We start from the raw sequence: 17,155 nt of genomic DNA, 5'->3' as shown, positions 1-17,155 counted from the left end.
CAAAGCTGATGTTCCTAAATTACCTAAAAATTTTTCTCTCAACCTTTTAATACTCATTGCAGAGAGGAATCTTCATGGGAAGTTTTGGATGTCATGAGTTTGAAAATCTTAGTGAGAGCCCATAGTAGGTAGGCTCTTGGTGGGCAGAAGTTAGAAGCACCTCATCTACAACCCTAAGCCAGTCTTATCCTCTGCCTTCCTATCTCCTGTTATAACAGAATAAATGTAATATTGTGTATATACAGGTTACTGGTATAGGAGAGCTGCCCATTAATGCTCGCATAAATTGTAATGTGCAGTCTGTTTTTGGTGGCATGCCTTGCCTCTCCCTAACAGGCACTAAAGTACACAAATGTAAGCTGTGGGCAGGTTTGGCATGCCACTGACTGCCTGAACGTACTGATCGATTCCTAATAGAAAGTAACACTGAAATACAGGAGCTCAAAGGCTGAAGTTGTTTAGGTTTTTTTTTTTTTTTTTTTTTGGCTCCTGTCCTTGGTGGTGCTACAAAAGATTTATCAAATCAATTGCTGTTAACAAGTGTTTGCTTGCCATATAGGCAAAAAACTATTGACAGATTGACAGACGTTTCTCTGGAAAAAATGCTCTGTATTGACATCTGGTAACTGATATCCAGGGAATAATTAATATCAGGCACACACAAAGCTTTTGATTTCCCTGTAGCCATTCCTTGCTCTAAATTCAGATTATTGTTTACTCAATGTGGAATGTGTGTTTTTACTCCTTTCACTTTGCTTTGCTGTTTGCTTATGTCAGATGCATCTCTCTGTTCATCTCGGTTATGGGAGAAGTAACAGCTCTGATGTGCCTCACTGTTAAGTGGCAATGTGTGGAGCAGAAGTCTCAGGGCTTATATTTTCGGGTGTCTGAGAGAGTGAAGAGAATTCTGAAGGAAGGTATCATTAAATGATAATTTTGCAATTCAGTTATTTTCCTGCTGTGCTTGGTGTGAAAGTAATACTGCTTAAACATCCGTATTACATAAGATATTTTTGACTGGTTTATCCTTTTGGCTTGAGGGATTTTTGGTATTGCTGTTCTTAACGTTGCAGTCCGTTATCTGGCAGCAGAAGGCATAACTCTACTAAGACAAAAGCTTTGTGATAATCTTTTCTCAGATTTCAGAAATGGGGGGAGGAAAAAAGCTGTCTTTTGTAACCAGTTTTATCCTAATTTCAGTTCTAACTAATTCAGAACTAATTGGATGAACTAGTTCAGTTTAGGCAATTCAGAAAATCTGGAAGCGTTCAGGCAGTTTGAAGTGTAGTGACTGTGCTGGGGTGATTCTGGCTCTTTGCTCTTATTCTGCAACTTGAAACAAAGACTGGCTCCCAGTTTTAGGGGAAAAGGGTCTTCTGAGTATGGCTTCCAACTGCGCTTGACTATAGAGCAGAGGATTTTGTCCTAGAAGTTATGCAAAAATCTGTCTTATTCAGTAATCTGTGCCTAGTGTTTGTCTGTATTGTTACAAACGTGAGCCAAAAAGTAGTTTTTGGCAGTGATTTTTTTTCTTCTTAGGGGCTGCCAGGTGCTTATTGCATTCCCAACTAATTATTCCATGCAGCTTGCATAATCTTGGACAGTCTTAGAGGTGAGCATAGGGACTGGAAGAAGAGGGGAATGAATGCTATCATGGGGTGTACCTGATCCAGGATGAGGCATTGTAATCACAGCATGTAAGAATAATACCAGCAGCCGAGTTGTGAGTGCAGACAGCTTGCACAGCTGTTTAATGGGATCTGCCGAATGTCTGTTGCAATATTTGTCATGCCAGTCAGTCAAGACTGTCAAGTCTGTCTTATTTATGATGAGTTGCAGCTTGAGCATCAAAAGCAACATCCAGAAATAGAAAAGAAACAAATAACATGATTTTCTTCTAGGGTTGCCTTTGTCTTTTGATGAGAGTGGCTGTTACTGTTGTCAGTTCTGGTACTTTTGTGTGGAGTTAGAGGAGGGTGCATTGGGGAGTAGGGGGAGGGGGGTTGACTATTAAGTTTTAAAAGTCAAATAGGGAATAGTGTGCAGAGGTTTTAACAGTTTCACAGTTTAAATGGCCACTCTTACAGTGGTAGTGAGCTTTGTCATAGAGTATGCTGGATGCGAGTAGTTTGCTGTGCACTTTCTGCATTTCACTGACAAATTGCTAGTAGTGGATTTCTCAGTGTTATAATAATAAATCTATAGATTCAGAGAACCTTCTCTGTGTCGCACACACAGCCTATGTCAGCATGTATATAGTTGTGAATAACAAAATGAAAGGTAAATAGCATTTGGTTATAGACATATAATAGTGTTAGCATTGGATTTGTTTGAATTGTGAGATTGCATGTCATTTCAGGTAATGCAGAGGAACCCTATTCTTACATAGTCATTAGGAATCCTCTTGCTTTCTCAAATTCAAATATCATGCACCCTTTACACACTTCATTACCCAGCTCTTCTTTACACAGCATGAAAAGTCTTTATGCCTTGTGTGTTTTTCTGATTCACACAAGAGGGTGAAGCATTCCGTGCTGTTTTGGGTACTCTAAAAACTGTAGCTGAGGAGTTGTTATAGAGAAAAATGTGTAATAGGCAGCATGTCAGCAGTGTTAGACCTGGAAGCAATTCCAAAAATTGGAACTGACCACCATTCTCTTGCTTTCACCCAAACTAGAGTACCCACTGGCACACTTCAGCTGGAAGTCTCCCTCCTGAAAGTCTCACTCTTCCTCCTGTCCTGCATCCCTCATAAGCATCTCTGTGCTTTCTGGCAGTGCTCTACAGAACCCAGTACTTCCATGGATGCTAACTACAAGCTCTATGGAAGCTGTGCATTGTAACACTCATCTTCCATAGGTGATGGCTCTCAGGGCTGATCACAGACTATATAGGCTGTTAAAAGAAATCAAGTGCTATGGAAATAAGTTATTGCTGTTCTTTTACTGCTTATTCCACAGCCATATCCTAGTGGCAGATTTGTACTCACCACTGTTTTTGTATAAATGCAATATGCAATTAAAAAAAAAGTCATAGTCAGTAAAACTGTGTTTGTGTTCTGACTTTGACATCTGAGCAAGGTGATATCTAATAAATTATTGCTGTATATCAGTTTTCAGAAGCTGGATCATCTATTGATGGTGCCATATTGAAATCATTTCAATGGTATCTCCCAGTAGTGCTGAGGGATCCTCTTTTGCTTTAGGGGTGCATGAGCATGTATGGTGAGACAGTCCATTTCTCTTCAAATGTAGAAAAGACTTAAGAGTTGAAAGGACAAGGCACAGCACCGTGAAGGAAAACCTCAGTTAACCTGCATAGTCTGCCCAGTGTTACAGGTTAATGTCTGCTGTGTAAAGGCAGCAAAGGAAGCTAAGCTAGGTGTTCTGGAAATTGCTCAGCAGAAAAGCTGATCGAGTCCTTCAGGGGTTTACACAAGGAGCTATAAGGCTATCCAACACAGCAAGCTTTTATGAACTGCCTTAAAAACTTACCCAGGGTGTTTCAGGAAGAGCTGATCACACACTGGGGCCAATGAATGGACTTGAGGTTTCCTTTCCTGTTTCAGGCAACTGCAATTGCCCTAAATCTAAAGCCAAAATGGGTATGTATTGTATGGACTTTGGCTTTTTAAGCCTTTGAAAGTTTAAGATTATACCATAGGAGGACAGTTTGTAGATGGAGAAAAGATCAATTAGAGCACAGAAACATTTTGTAAAGCTGAGCATAGTTGAAAAAGGCACATTGTCTGCTTTCTATCAGAAATTTGTACAAATACTTCACCTGTAACCAAGGGTACTGGAGCACATCTATCTGAAGTGTTAACACTCGTAGTTCTTTTCCAGATGCTACAGAGTTTGGGCTTATAGGAGTAATTTAGAACTTATCTCAAATTTTTATTAGTGTTGCTTTGGTGAGGAAGTATAGACTAACAGAATTTGTGCAAGGGCTTCAACTAATGTGTCTGTGCAGTTTCACAGGTATTAATTTAAAGTGGCTAGTCATCTTGTAGAGCAATTAAAGTACTGAAAAGGCATTCTTTCATTCCATTTAAACGTTTTAATAAACTCTTAGCATATAGCCAATATTTATGAAAAGGTGAGGACAATTATGCATTTTTAAAATGTATAATGGAATTTTCTTGATTTATAATCAAGAGTTGGATAACTTTTAGGAGCATATGTATTATTGAGTTCTAGATAATTGATATGTAAATATGCTTTAACATGAATTTGCCATTCTTTGTAGGCACTGGGAAATTGAGTGCCTTTTGGCATTTTAAGGCTGACTACAATGAATCTTAAAACGGGGATACAAAAGCAAACTTAGCAAGGAAAAAAACTTGCAGAGATTTTGCACTTACCTCCTGTGTATCAGAAACTTGGGCTGGAGAGGTGGATGTTGGTAACCACACAGTGGCAGTCAAGATCTGTTATGGACTGTGCTTATTCAACTGCCAGTATAGGAAGTACTGGATGAGTGTGACAACTGGGGCTTGTAACACTGGGGAGAATCTTCCACTGTTTAAAGAAGAAAAATTTCCATCTTGAGAACGTTGTGGTGTCATCTCTAGTTGCAGAATGCCGTATGTCACGCGTGCAGCATGATGTGCAGTTATGTTTGCGTGTTAGTATTGCTGGGTTACCAGAAATGCCATGTGTAATGCAGCAGAACGGTGATTAATCTTTTGCTGTACTTTACAAACTGATTAAATCTTGAAAATTTATGTGATTCATTCCACTGTTACTGAGGATAGAAGGGAAAGATATTTTGGGAATCTCCATTTGGCAGTTCATCTTGGTGAGATGAGTAGTTTATTATGAATCTATTTATAGATTATCTAGCAGAGAGAGGAATGAAAGAATAATCATTTAGTGATACAAATAGGAAATAATGTGTTAATAAAAATTTTAGTTTCCCTACTTAAATTCTGCTGTAGAGAAAATCACCTTTTATTGCTTATTGTTTTTAAGTGGCTTGAGGTGTCGTGGCTGCCTAGGAAGGTGTTTGATCTTTCCACCAAAATGAAGAAATCTAATCACCTCACCCCCGTCTGTTTCTGATAGAAACAGACCTAGATGATGAATTGTATATTTCAGCTAGGTGCTCTTAGCCATTTATGCTGGGTAGAACATACTCTCCTGGCTGTGAAATGAATATCAACTGTTTTTAATTATAATTTCCAGAACACCCTTGATGGATGGAGTACACATAGAAGGAGTAGAAGTTAGCTGAAGAATAAGACTTGATTTTGAAGGGAAAAAAAGGTGCCATGTGATAAATACCATTTCCTCATCATAAAATTATCTTTTAAGACCAAAGAATAAAGGGGTGTGATTTGCAAAGATTTTTAGCATAACAGTAAGTCTATACTAAAAAGGGGGGCAAGTGTGAAACAGCATTGTTTTTAAATGAGCTTCTTGTCTTTCGTCTCTACGATAAGAAAGAGACTTAATTTTACCATGCCATGTTCAGTGATGTGGTTATTGGAAAAGAGGGGAAAATTACATGAATAAATACAGATGTATCACTCATCTCTGCTGTCACACTTGCACGCTGGCTTGCATCCTAATATAGGAAATAGAACAATATCACCTATCATAATCTAAGTTATTATTAATCCCATATGCCATCTGAAATGTCTGGCACAGTGATGTGACTAAGAAAAATGTGTAGGGCTGGCAAGTAGGGAGCTTTTAAATTCATTCGCATTTTGGGAGGAAAGGTCTGTTAGAGCATCCACCCGTTTCTATAGAAATTGAGATGCTCTGAATCTTCTGATGTTTTCTGTATTACTCTGTATATGCCTTTTCATATAGTTTTGAGGTAGGAAATATATTTTCCTTATGTAAACTTCAGTTTTGGAGCAGGATGCACTCTGTCCTGTCAGAAGGATGTATTAAATTATACTTGAATGAGAAAAGTATTCCTTGCCTTGTGTTCATCCATTCATTTGCACTGAGGAGAGCAGAGTGAAAATGCTCTGGAAAAGACAAAAATTATTTGAAATATGGCTTAATGAAAGAGGGAAAAGCTATTTCTTTCCTTTGAATCTCTGTTTTATTTCAGGTGAGACTGAATTATTTCACAACTTCATTATTCATGCTCCAATTCAAGAAGATATTCAAACTTGTTTCAGATTTTAATATTTTATTATCTATTATTCTGAGTGGATGGATAAAGCTGAAATAAATTAGTCTATTCACTTTTAAAGCTTGTCATGTTCTTAAGTACTTGGTAAATCAAGTCCACATCTACTTCAAATGAGTATTTCTTATTCTTGTTGGTAGAGGTTTAGCTTCCTCTTCTATAGAAGAAGTATCTCTGTTATAGGAAGATGAAAATTAGGCCTGTCTCTCAAAATATGCTGTGTTGTACCCTTCAGTATTTTACTGTATTAGACATTGCCTACAACAGGATGTTGTCTTTAGAATAGGGGAAAGCTCATCTCCTTTATTGCTCATACTTGACTTCTTAACGCAGCCTGCAGAAGATGTGAGCTATTCTATCTCCTATGGCCCAGTTCTCTTGTGTGCACACTCTGGGAAGGCAGAGAAATAGCAGGAACATTCCCAACCAACCATGGTTCCTTCAGTGGCGCAGAAGTTCAGCTGATTTAGGTGGTTAGCTTTCATTCTGCCGTCACTGAGTGGGAATAGTGGCCAAGAGTTTGTGTATAGAATTTTTGCAATGGTAGTATACCTAAATAATAGTGGAAGTGGTCACTTTATGTAAAGGGTTTTATTTGAAAATGATTTTCCATGGAAACTCATGGTTTGTTTTTTTTTTTTCTTTGGACTGAGGGGTGACTACAAGTTTTTTTCCAGAACTAACTTAATGAAAAAGCTGGCTTTGTGCAGAAACCTTCACATGAACTACAGATGCATGGTAGATTTGGAATTTATAACGGTATCAGAGGGGGAAAGAGTAAAAATATCTCTTTCAGGAAACAAATGGTATACATGCTTATATGGTGTAGACAAGATTAGAACTTGAAAATGTGGCAAATTTCTTTTCCTTAACTAAATCTTGATGAAATCGACCTCCCAGAACATAGTTATAGGCTTGTAACTGGCAAAAAATAGAAAAATAAAAAATAAATCAATTATTGAATAGAAATGATTGAATGTGCAGAGACATTATTTTATTGTAGATGGTGAAAGTTGGATGCCTGATGCCCAGCAAATCATTTGATTTAAAGGTTTGGGACTGCAATGCTTGACTTCTCATTGAAGAAATATAAAAGAGCAAATTACTGTTTGCTAGAAAGTCACAGAAACCTTATCAGAATTGTTTAGTTTCTGCTGCACCCTGGAGGTTTTCCTCTTCAACCACTGATTGAGTATGTGCTCTCTGAATTGTGAAGGATTTGTCTTTAATCAAAACTTTCACAGGGCCCAATGCAGCTGTTTTGGGTGGGTTATTTTTTTTTTTTTTTTTATATGTATTAGGAGAAAAAATAAGGTTTTGTTTTCATTTCATAATACAAACTATGGAAGTAATTGAACTGAAAAGATAAAATGAAAGCAATTTAAAAATGACAGTGCATACATTTCAGCAGTGTTAGCTTATCTCCCTTAATAATGTTAAAAATCTGTTGCACTTCAGTAAGAACACAGATGAATTAGCCTTTTCCCTTGTTGGTGGAACAGATTTTGCCCTAACTGACCACTGCAGATTTTAGGCTTTTTAATCAAAGAGCTTTCTTCCTCTGTGTGTGCTATCAGCAGTCAGCGCTGGCTTTCCCTTACTTAGAGGCACTCAGGTCTGTGGCATTTTAAGCTTATCTAAGTTAGTGCTTTTGTTTGCACCTTCCTTCCCTGGATGTGCCCTGGTGCTCATCCAACAGTGCAGTGAACAACGGGGAGCTGCCCTGGCAAGACTAAAGCTGCAAAAACAGGAATAGATTGGCTCCATACACTTTGCTGGATGGGATGAGTAGTTCCCAGAGGATGGTGCTGGTTTAGGGAAGCCTCAGCCCTGAGCTTTGCTCTGTTAGCAGGCTGGTATTTTTTCGTGCATCACACAGTGCCTCCATCATTGAATGCTGCTGTTGAATTCAGGGGAAATAGTTTTTCCTAGGATGTTGTTTGTCATAACCTTATCCAAAAGGAATCTGATTCATTAAGGGAAACTCATCGTGTCATATTGTTGAGGAGGAGGAGAATTTCTTTGTAGAAATCATCTAGCATTCAGCTGTCCAGCAAGAGAAACAAAATTATGTACCCATTGCTAGGCTCTGACTAGGCTTGAGCTCTGATTAAAACAGGCTTCCTTTCTTCATTTCATAAATCACAGGTAGTCTGTGTTGCTGGGAGTTTTGATTCAGATCCAAGAAAAAAATTGAATTTTGTGCGTGTGAATATATTTACATATTTAATGTCCTCAGAAAAACAGAATTAAGCCTTAAATCTAGGGAGAGATTTTCTGCATTTCACTCTGATTTGTGATCAAATGTGTTGTGCTCTTCCACTCTGACACCTGACTTGGTAATTAATTTGTTTGTTAGCGTTGCTGATTTGAAGCAGTGTGGTGTACCATGGAGTGCTCAGTTATGCTCACGATCAAGTCGCCAAATGTGCATTATTAACTTAGAAACTGCAGGAGCAACAGTTAACTTAGAAAACTGCAGGAGCAACTTTGTGCATCCTGTTGCAAACAAGTAGGAATATGTGGCATCTTGGTGCTGCTGTCCCATACTGGGATGTCTTCTTTTCTTGTCCATTATTAAGTGGAACCAAGAAGAGCATCTCCCATGTTGACTTCTCAAATGCAGCACCTTGGCATATAACTGTCTATATTTGCTACTGTGGTGCCAACCTAATGGCCAAAATCCTAACCCCAGTGTGTAATTTAATTATATGGTAGATAAAGAACATGAAATACTTTGGTGCTGTTGCAGAAATTATGATCATGATTACTCAATAGCTTGTCTTATTCTGTACATTTGGTACAGACCTAATTTTTTTTTTTTGTTGCTCACAAAGTCACTCATTTTTCCCACTTCTTACAGTCATTGGTACCATGATACCCCAGAGAATTCACGACACAATGCTCATCAGAACACAATGCTCCTCAGGAACAAGGGGAACTCAGAATCAAGCTAAAAGTGCTGTGTAGGTGTTGTTTTTTTTCTCTTGTAAGAGAAGAAATGAAAACTTTTCAGTGAGAAAAACTGCATTATATCAGCTGCTTCTCTGTTCCTGATGTACTTTTATCAGTTGATTTTCTCCAAAATGAAATGCCTGAAATGAATTGCTGTAGTACAAAAAAGAAGCCGTTTTGGTCTGTGCTTCTTTCCCCATGCTGCATGGTATGCACTCATGCCATTTTTCAGTTACCTCCGGGAGCTGTGTGGCAGAAACAGGGAGCTGTTTTGGAAGTCAAATTTTACACTGCCTCCAATCTCTGGGGAGGAGGGGTTGGTCGGGTGTGTGGTTTTTTTTTGTTTTTTTTTTTTTTTAAGCGTTTGTCAGGACAGAACAGCTCCAGAGGCTTTAAGTAAAGTGCTGATTGCCCTGTCAGTCAGGGCAGAGAGGAACTTGGAACTTCACAGATTGATGCTTGACAGAATAATTAGAAAACTGTCACTTGAAGTAACCACTCTGGTGTTCCCTAAAGAAATGTGCCCATGCCAAATGTGTGCTGTCCAAATCTAGAGGTTAAATGTTCAGTAAGACAAAACATAGCATGTCACCAGAGAAAATTACTTGCAGCATGCTGTAGAAGCGATGCCCCTCAAGCCCCTAAGCAGTGCCTACTCTGTTTATTGAACTTACCTGCTTTGATCTTGCTCGTATCCAAGAGCTTTTCAGCCCTGAACTATGGGTTTTAAGGTAACAAGGCACTGAGGCATTATCTAACACATCAGATAACACAGGGCCTTGAAGGGTTTGAGGCAAAAGCACTTACAGCTTTAACAATGCTTTCCAATTCTGCGGGTTTTACAGCAATTCTCTAAGTGTTTTTGAATACCTTCTACTTGAATAAGAGGAGGCAGCTCGTACCACATGCTTGTCTCTTCATTTTCAGCCCATAAGGAAACCTGGATGTATTCTCATGTTTTGTGTTGATTTGGAGGTTGGTCTGAAGAGTGCAGGAGAAGAGCTGTAACATTTCAGCATGGTTTGGTTTGTATTTGTGCTAGCATTACGTTATCCGGGTAAGTGCTGGTGTGGCAGAGATGTGGGATTTATGCTGGAATAGGATGCTCTTTGTTGGAATTGGTTCTGGAATCTCAAACTGGAAAGATTCAGTGAACATAATAGGTTTGTCCCGTGCCAGCTGGACTTGCATACTTGTTGCATTGAGATGTGTCTCATTTGGAGCATGGAATTTCACATATAATTAACTTTTTGAGAGTTAGTATTTTAGCTGAATTATTTACAGACTTCCTGTGTAATAAAGGATGATTTTAGACTTGAGTTGAAGGCATATACTTGGAATATTGTAAGAACTTGTGCTTATATCACCACCCAAGATCAAATCCTATATTATAGTGGTTTCCTGATTACGTGTTAACTGAAGAGCTGTATCTTGAATCTTTCATTTCTCTTGAGAGAACTGTAGAGGAAAATCTGTTTGAGTAAGTTTGAGTGAGCTTTGGACGCTTAGATTACATGTCTCAGCCTTGGCTCTGGGGCTGCTGAGGCTGTATTTGCAGTGGATCTGTCAGTTAGAACTAGAAGTGTCTTTTTCTTAAATATTGTAGATGCTGAAGGTCAGCGATTCTGTGGATTTAACTAAGCATAATGTTCAGATTTGTTTTTTTAGAGTTACAGATGAAATTTCATAACTGTCTTAAGATTTATTTCCATGAGCAATCAAGGTCTGATTCTTCTCAGTGTCTGCTAGCCATAAAACCCCTGGTACTTGAATGTTAGTGCTGTTTTGTATTAATCTAACTGAAATCAGATTGGGTCCTTAATATCCACACAGCACTTTCTTCTTCAGAGTGAACTAACTTGATCTTTTTCCAGGGAATGCTGTATGTAGTTTTGTTCATGCACACATACAGTGCTTAGGCGTGTTTGCATAACTGTGAATTTTGCGGGAGAATACTGCATGCTGGCATTGTGACAGTTTAGGAACACTGTTTGTTTTCATATACCATAGATTCCTCTTCAATTTTATTTTCCAAGTAGTATTTATGACTATAATTTTTTATAGCTTCAGTTTTCCAGAAGAAAACAGGCTGTGATGGAGACAGTGTAGTACAGCCACCAAATGTTGAAAATGCTGCTTTGGTGGAAGATGAGAGTTCCAGCTGCCTTGCTAACACTACAGAGTTCCTGTAGTCACAACAACCCCATAGCGGCTTAGCAGGAGAACAAGAGGAGATGTCTCCTGTGCTGACATAAAGAAAGTGTTAGCTCTTTTTTCTATTTTTTCCCCCATCTTATTAATATTTTAAAGGCATTTTTTAGAGTTAATATTTTACAGTTAATCTCTTTGTAGTGTTTATTGCAAAAAGGGAGAGATTAATTTTCCTCTGTGTTTATTAATTTCTATCATTTTTTTCCCTAGTCAACACACGATGTTTCTCCCTTATCTTGAAAGCAAGCTTTTCCAGTACTGGAGTAAATTTTCTAATTGAATAGATCCAGTTGGCATTCTCTAATAGCTTGTCAATTTGCACATGTTGTTGTCTGACAGCTAGCCCTGTTGCCTTCACAACTAATGCTAGTTGAGTGCCAATATAAATGAGTATGATAATAGTCAGATATGTCTAATCTTCTAAATGTAATGTCAACATTTTTCTGTGTGCTGTTTTCCTCACAGAAAAATGATTGAAAAATAATGACATTTTGCTTTGTTTGTCATAGCTGTGGACAGTGAACTCTAGAATAATTTTTCCTTTTAACACCAGAGAATTCAATTTGGGAATGCCTTGTAAAACAGGTCTTATTAGGCAGAGAATGACAATAGGAAATGAATGTAAATCTTGATGTCCATTTAAAATACTAGGGGAATGAAAAAGTAAAAGGCAAAAAAAAAAAAATGGTGCCCTTTAAATGATTGATGGCTGCCTGGAACAGGTACAGTCTGAATTAAACGCATTTGGATAATTGATCTTCTGAATGAATGCAGATTAAATTTGATTGATTTCACCATTTGAATAAAGACATTTATTTTTGCTGGTTTTGCTGTTTTGTTCTGTTGGAATCCAGAGACAATTAAGCAAGTACTTCACCATTTATCACAACTTTCCAAAAAACAACAACAACAAAAAAAAAACCCAAATGCTTTGGAGGAAAGGTAATTTCTCACGTGCTGTAGTGCATGGTGTACAGAGTGCTTCCATGTAAACATTGTGTTTCATGGGCCACTGGAAGAGATTTGTTGTAGCTGTTTACACTGCAGTAGTGAATGGAAACCCTGGGCTGAAATCAAGGTGTCTTACTCAAAATCCTACAGAGAAGAGCTCTGCTTTTTCAGTAGCATTCTTGTCTAAACAGGTACAGCAGGAAAAGAAAAAGGTCTCTGGAAGCAATGAGACTTTCCCAAGGTTACTCAAATATCGGTGGCAGAGCCTTCATTAGAATCTTCGTTGTATGGCTTTGAGTCACGCAGTGCCACGTCTTTTGGACTGTGTTATCTTCTGCTGCAGGAGGTCACTGCTGCTGAGTTTGGGGGAAAAAATGTAAAAATACATGCATATGTAGGCATATTTATATAGGGAGCAGAGATCACTGGCATCTTCGGCTGAAGTGTGGATTACAAGTAGTTCCTCTGTGTTGTGGTTTTTCCTGTGGCAGAAAGAAACTACTCAAAGGTATTCTCGCTATTACTTTTTCTTGCCAACATGCTGGCTGAAGAAGGTTTTATACCAGTATTTTGTCAGGAAATTTACTGAAATGACAAGGAGGGAGACGTTATTTATTAGTGTCCAAAACAAATAAATGCAAATAAGCACAAATAAATAATACTGTTTTGCAAGGCTGAGAGAATTCCTATAAAAATGAAGTGACTAATTTCATTTTGTCTGTTTTGTTGAAGAGAGAAAGGTTACTTCTTGAGATTTAATGCCCTGAAAATTTACAGGCATGATGCTTAAGCAGTAATAAGTGAAGCATTAAGGCATTTCGTAGGGATTAATGACTGGCTGGGAGGAGTTGATGGCTCGAAGAATAGCTAAGGACCATTAACCTCCACTGGTCATTAATCTTGGAAGACTGCCTTGAATGCTGAGGTCATTATTGCTATTAGAAAATAAATATTTGAGGAGGGGAAGAGAGGAAGTATCACACATACTTCTAAAATACATGGTTTGAATGGCTTAGTAGCTACCTTGTGTCTACTGTGTGTCACTAGCAGCATTAATCTACAGGCTTAATAATATTTTCTGATCTCCACTGCTTAGGTTGCTTTTATAATATTCACTAATTGGTGCTGTAACATCAGGATAAATTCAGCTTTGGAAATATGAGTGGAACATGTGTACAGCTGCGTGCTTAGAGAACAGGCCACATAGCACTGCTTCAAAGTTAGTTTTCATGCTTAAATGGGATGTCATAGCAGCCAAGTATCCTTTATTCTGCAGCCCTGTTCCCTCTGTAAGCGTTGGTACTTGCTTATGTCTCATTTCCATGAATGTGTGAAGGAACATATCTTTCCTTGTCTTCAGCAAAGATGTTTTCAATGTTTTTGTTTTTTTTGGTTTGTTTTGTTTTTTTTTTGCAGAACAGCATGGTGTAGCGTCTTACTGCCTGCTAATTGGACTTGCTCTGTATATGAAAACGTCTAAAATTTATTTGTTGTCTTAAATACAAGTGAAAATCAACTAATAACACTGCTCCTGTTTGCAATTTGTGACCTACATCTACAAGCCACAGGACAGTGTCACCTGGAGTAGTGTTAAATAGAAGCAGGTGTTTCTAGCAACCTCCCAAATGCAGTATCCAGTACAGTGTTTGCAACATGAGGAGTGTTTTGCATTGTTACCACACTTTGCCGTGATAAAGGGATAATGTCAGCTGAAAGTCAGCTTGTCTTTATCTTTGTTAGGGTTACAAAACTGAGTGAATGAAACTTTGATTTTTTTCATCTGTTTATCTCCATTCAGCATAGTCTTTTGTAGGTGCCTGCTTTTCTAGTTAAACTTCCTTCATGTCCTGCCATCACAATGAGCTGACAAGAGAACAGCTCATGGATATGCTGATGATCAGTCATCTGTTCTGTGTACATGGGTTGCCATTGCTGTTAGTGCTCCATAGGATGATGCTATGTCACCCTCTTACTCGCAGTACTTTGTAAATGGTACGTTTTACCAAGATATTCACTGAAAGTGTGTTCCTTGTTACTAGATGCCACCTACAAGACAATGTTTCCAGCCTTCTAGGACTACTGAAGGTCAGTAGAAGAATTTAGATGGATCTGTTTTACTGTTAGGCGTAGTTCTCCCTGCTGAAAAGTGGGATACCCCTTGCTCACATCCAGCACTCGCTTAAGTCAACAGAAGATTCTCTTTTGGGATGTTCCAGAGGAGGTTTCAGAGTGGCAGATGGATAAGATGATCCATGCAGCATCTTTCTCCCAGCTGAGGAAGCACCTGCTGTGCGCTCCAGTCACTGGAGCTTGCTCAGAGTGTTTAGAGAAAGTAAGAGACAGAATGGTTGAGGCATCTATGAAGAAGGATCACTGAGCTATAACTTTATAACCTTTAGGTTACTACCTTTATTTTTTTGTGCAGAAGTCTGTGCTTAAATAAATTAGTGTCTGCGTTTCTAAAGGGTGCATACAAAAATACTTGGGAATGCAGTTTATTTTTATTTTTTTTAACTTTACATTATTTGTAATACTCACAAGCTTGAAATTAAAGCTGCTTTCCCTACTGATTTCCCTTTTTCTATTTGGCAAAATCTGATTTCTTCCCCACCCTCTGTGTTTCTAATGAACCCTGAAATTACCATAGCCTCTTTCGTCTCCTTGATGCATTGTCAGCATCAGTATTACAAAAGATGCCCTAGTTGTTTCTGTTTATCTGACTTTGAGTGTATACCCACAGAAATACAAGCTTTGATTCCCTTCACTTGCATGAGAAAGTCTTGCAGTTAATGTTGTTATTAATGTGTATAAAATATATTGTGTCCAGGACTTGCTGCTCAGTTCAGTGTTTTTGAATTCAGTTTCCTCGACACCAGCAGCATTTCAATGAAACAAACTTAAAAAATGTGAATCAACTGTTCATCTGGTATAGTTTTCAAAATGAAAGCAAGTGAGCAGGCTTGCATGTGCTGGTTTGACACCCGTAACTACTTCCATGGGGGAAAGCCAGGTGCCACCTACCGTTTTTGCTCAAGGATAAAAGCAAATTTATTAGTAGTAATATGCTCAATGCTTTACCATACTCGGGAGTTCTACAAAACTGAACCTGTATGTGCACCTTGAGTCACAGATTTGAAGATTAGGAAAGATCTTTAAGATCATCGTGTCTGACCTCTTGCAAACTCTTGAGTAAAAATCCCTGCTTTGAATTTGAAGTCCTTGGCTGAATAAGCTGCATACTGTTTTGTAGAAAAAATTCTCAATCTTTATATACAAATATGATTAATTAAGGACGGTACCAGTACCATATATGTGCCTGTAAGCTTTTCCATGATTTATCAAATTTTATACCTGTGATTCCGTTTTTCACATTAGAACCTTCAATTTTTGTTTTCACCTTGCAGTATATTTTTGCCTTCTCAAGTATTTTATGGACAAAATTTACTCTGGAATCTTCCATTCAAAAATGTATTAGATTGAGTTTCTGAAGTCAAGTGAATTTTCATGTTTTTATTATGGTAAATTTCTTCAACTCAGTTTTCTGGCAAAAAAAAAAAAAAAAAAGTGAGAATTTCAGTCAACGTTCCAGTCACCAGAAAGCTCTAAGAGGTGAAATCCCTGAGACAGCCATTGCTTTGTAGTCTTCTTGCACAGAAAGGAATCAGGAAGGAATATGTGAAAACCAGATATTTATGGAGTTAGTAACAGCAAAATTAAGTTAAAAGACTTCCTTAACAGCAGAGCATAATACTGTATTTAAACTATATATGCAAAGCGGGCTGGAAGCATTCTTTCTGGTTCAGTTTTTAAAATCTGCCTCTTCCTACTAAAACATTTTAAATGGAAGACTTTACCACAACTGGAAGATGAATTAATCAATTTAAGCCTAAGGCAAGACAAGGTATATGTCAAGCTACAAGTTTTTGGTGAAAAGCTGTCTGCTGCTTTGGCTGATGTGTGCAAGTTGCATAGCAAGCTATGCAATGAAATTGAAAGCTTAGAAATAAATACGTGTCTGGTGTTGAAAAGTGAATGGAACAGACTTGTACTGCCACTGAACACTCCTAGAAAAGACTTTTGCTTGTAGAAATGAAAAATTAATGAGAAACAGGCGACAACTTCAGCATCTTGTTATACTGAAGAAAACTGCTACCTGTAGCTTTTTCATAATTGGAAAACCAGAAGAGCTATCCAGAAATCAATAGAATGGTTCTTGTTTCTTTGAGGTTTTGCATCAGAGTTGCAGTGCTCCCAGCTATGTGCAATGTTTAATGGATTTCATGCTTATTTTTTGATATATGGGTAGTCTGACGTGGCTTCAGATGAATGCTTGCATATATATATTTATATATATATATATATATATGACGTACAAGTGAAGACTGGAAAACACTCAAGCTTAGGGCAAAGACTGTTTGTTCTAATGAGTGCTAAAACCAGAGGTGTTTAGAACCAGGATCCAGGCATCCTGGTGACATCCATATCCAGCAATCCATGAGCTGACCTGTTGCAGGATTCCCTGTTTTAGGAGTTTGTCCTGCCTGTGCCTCAACTGGTAGGTTAACTTAAATGTTGGCCAGTGTAGTCATCTGATTTTCTGAGCTGGCAATAATTAGATTCTTAGTTCTTTAGCAGCAAAATGTTTGAAAGAATCTTTTTCATGTGAGCCATTCACTGGGAGTGCTCACAGTTCTCCCATTAGATGTGTACATGGATCTCATTTGTTAAATAATGAATGTGGGGTATAAGGGAGGGTTGCAATTCCACAGTATTGAGTATGGCGGAAGAATTCAGACAGATTCAAAAAACAGGACTTGTAAAGACTTGCTAGGTTTTGATTTTAAAGCCTAAACAGTAAAATAAATAAATATGTCAAAAGTAGCTTTGC

At 38.0% G+C, this 17,155-nt stretch overlaps 1 protein-coding gene and 1 long non-coding RNA gene across 2 annotated transcripts in view; both read left to right on the top strand.

The window, feature by feature from the left end:
* Positions 1-17,155, top strand: part of SUCLG2 (succinate-CoA ligase GDP-forming subunit beta) — a 103,616-nt gene that overhangs the window by 64,876 nt on the left and 21,585 nt on the right. The gene's annotated exons all lie outside the window — the stretch shown is intronic.
* Positions 4,857-15,868, top strand: LOC146543432 (uncharacterized). The gene is made up of 2 exons (XR_014886270.1): positions 4,857-9,116; positions 10,033-15,868. It is a non-coding gene; the product is annotated as an uncharacterized LOC146543432 (long non-coding RNA).

The sequence above is a fragment of the Meleagris gallopavo genome, chromosome 14 (genome assembly GCF_905368555.1).
Source record: "Meleagris gallopavo chromosome 14, MGAL_WU_HG_1.1, whole genome shotgun sequence".
Lineage (NCBI taxonomy): Eukaryota > Metazoa > Chordata > Aves > Galliformes > Phasianidae > Meleagris > Meleagris gallopavo.
This window is presented reverse-complemented; position numbering and strand designations above follow the sequence as displayed.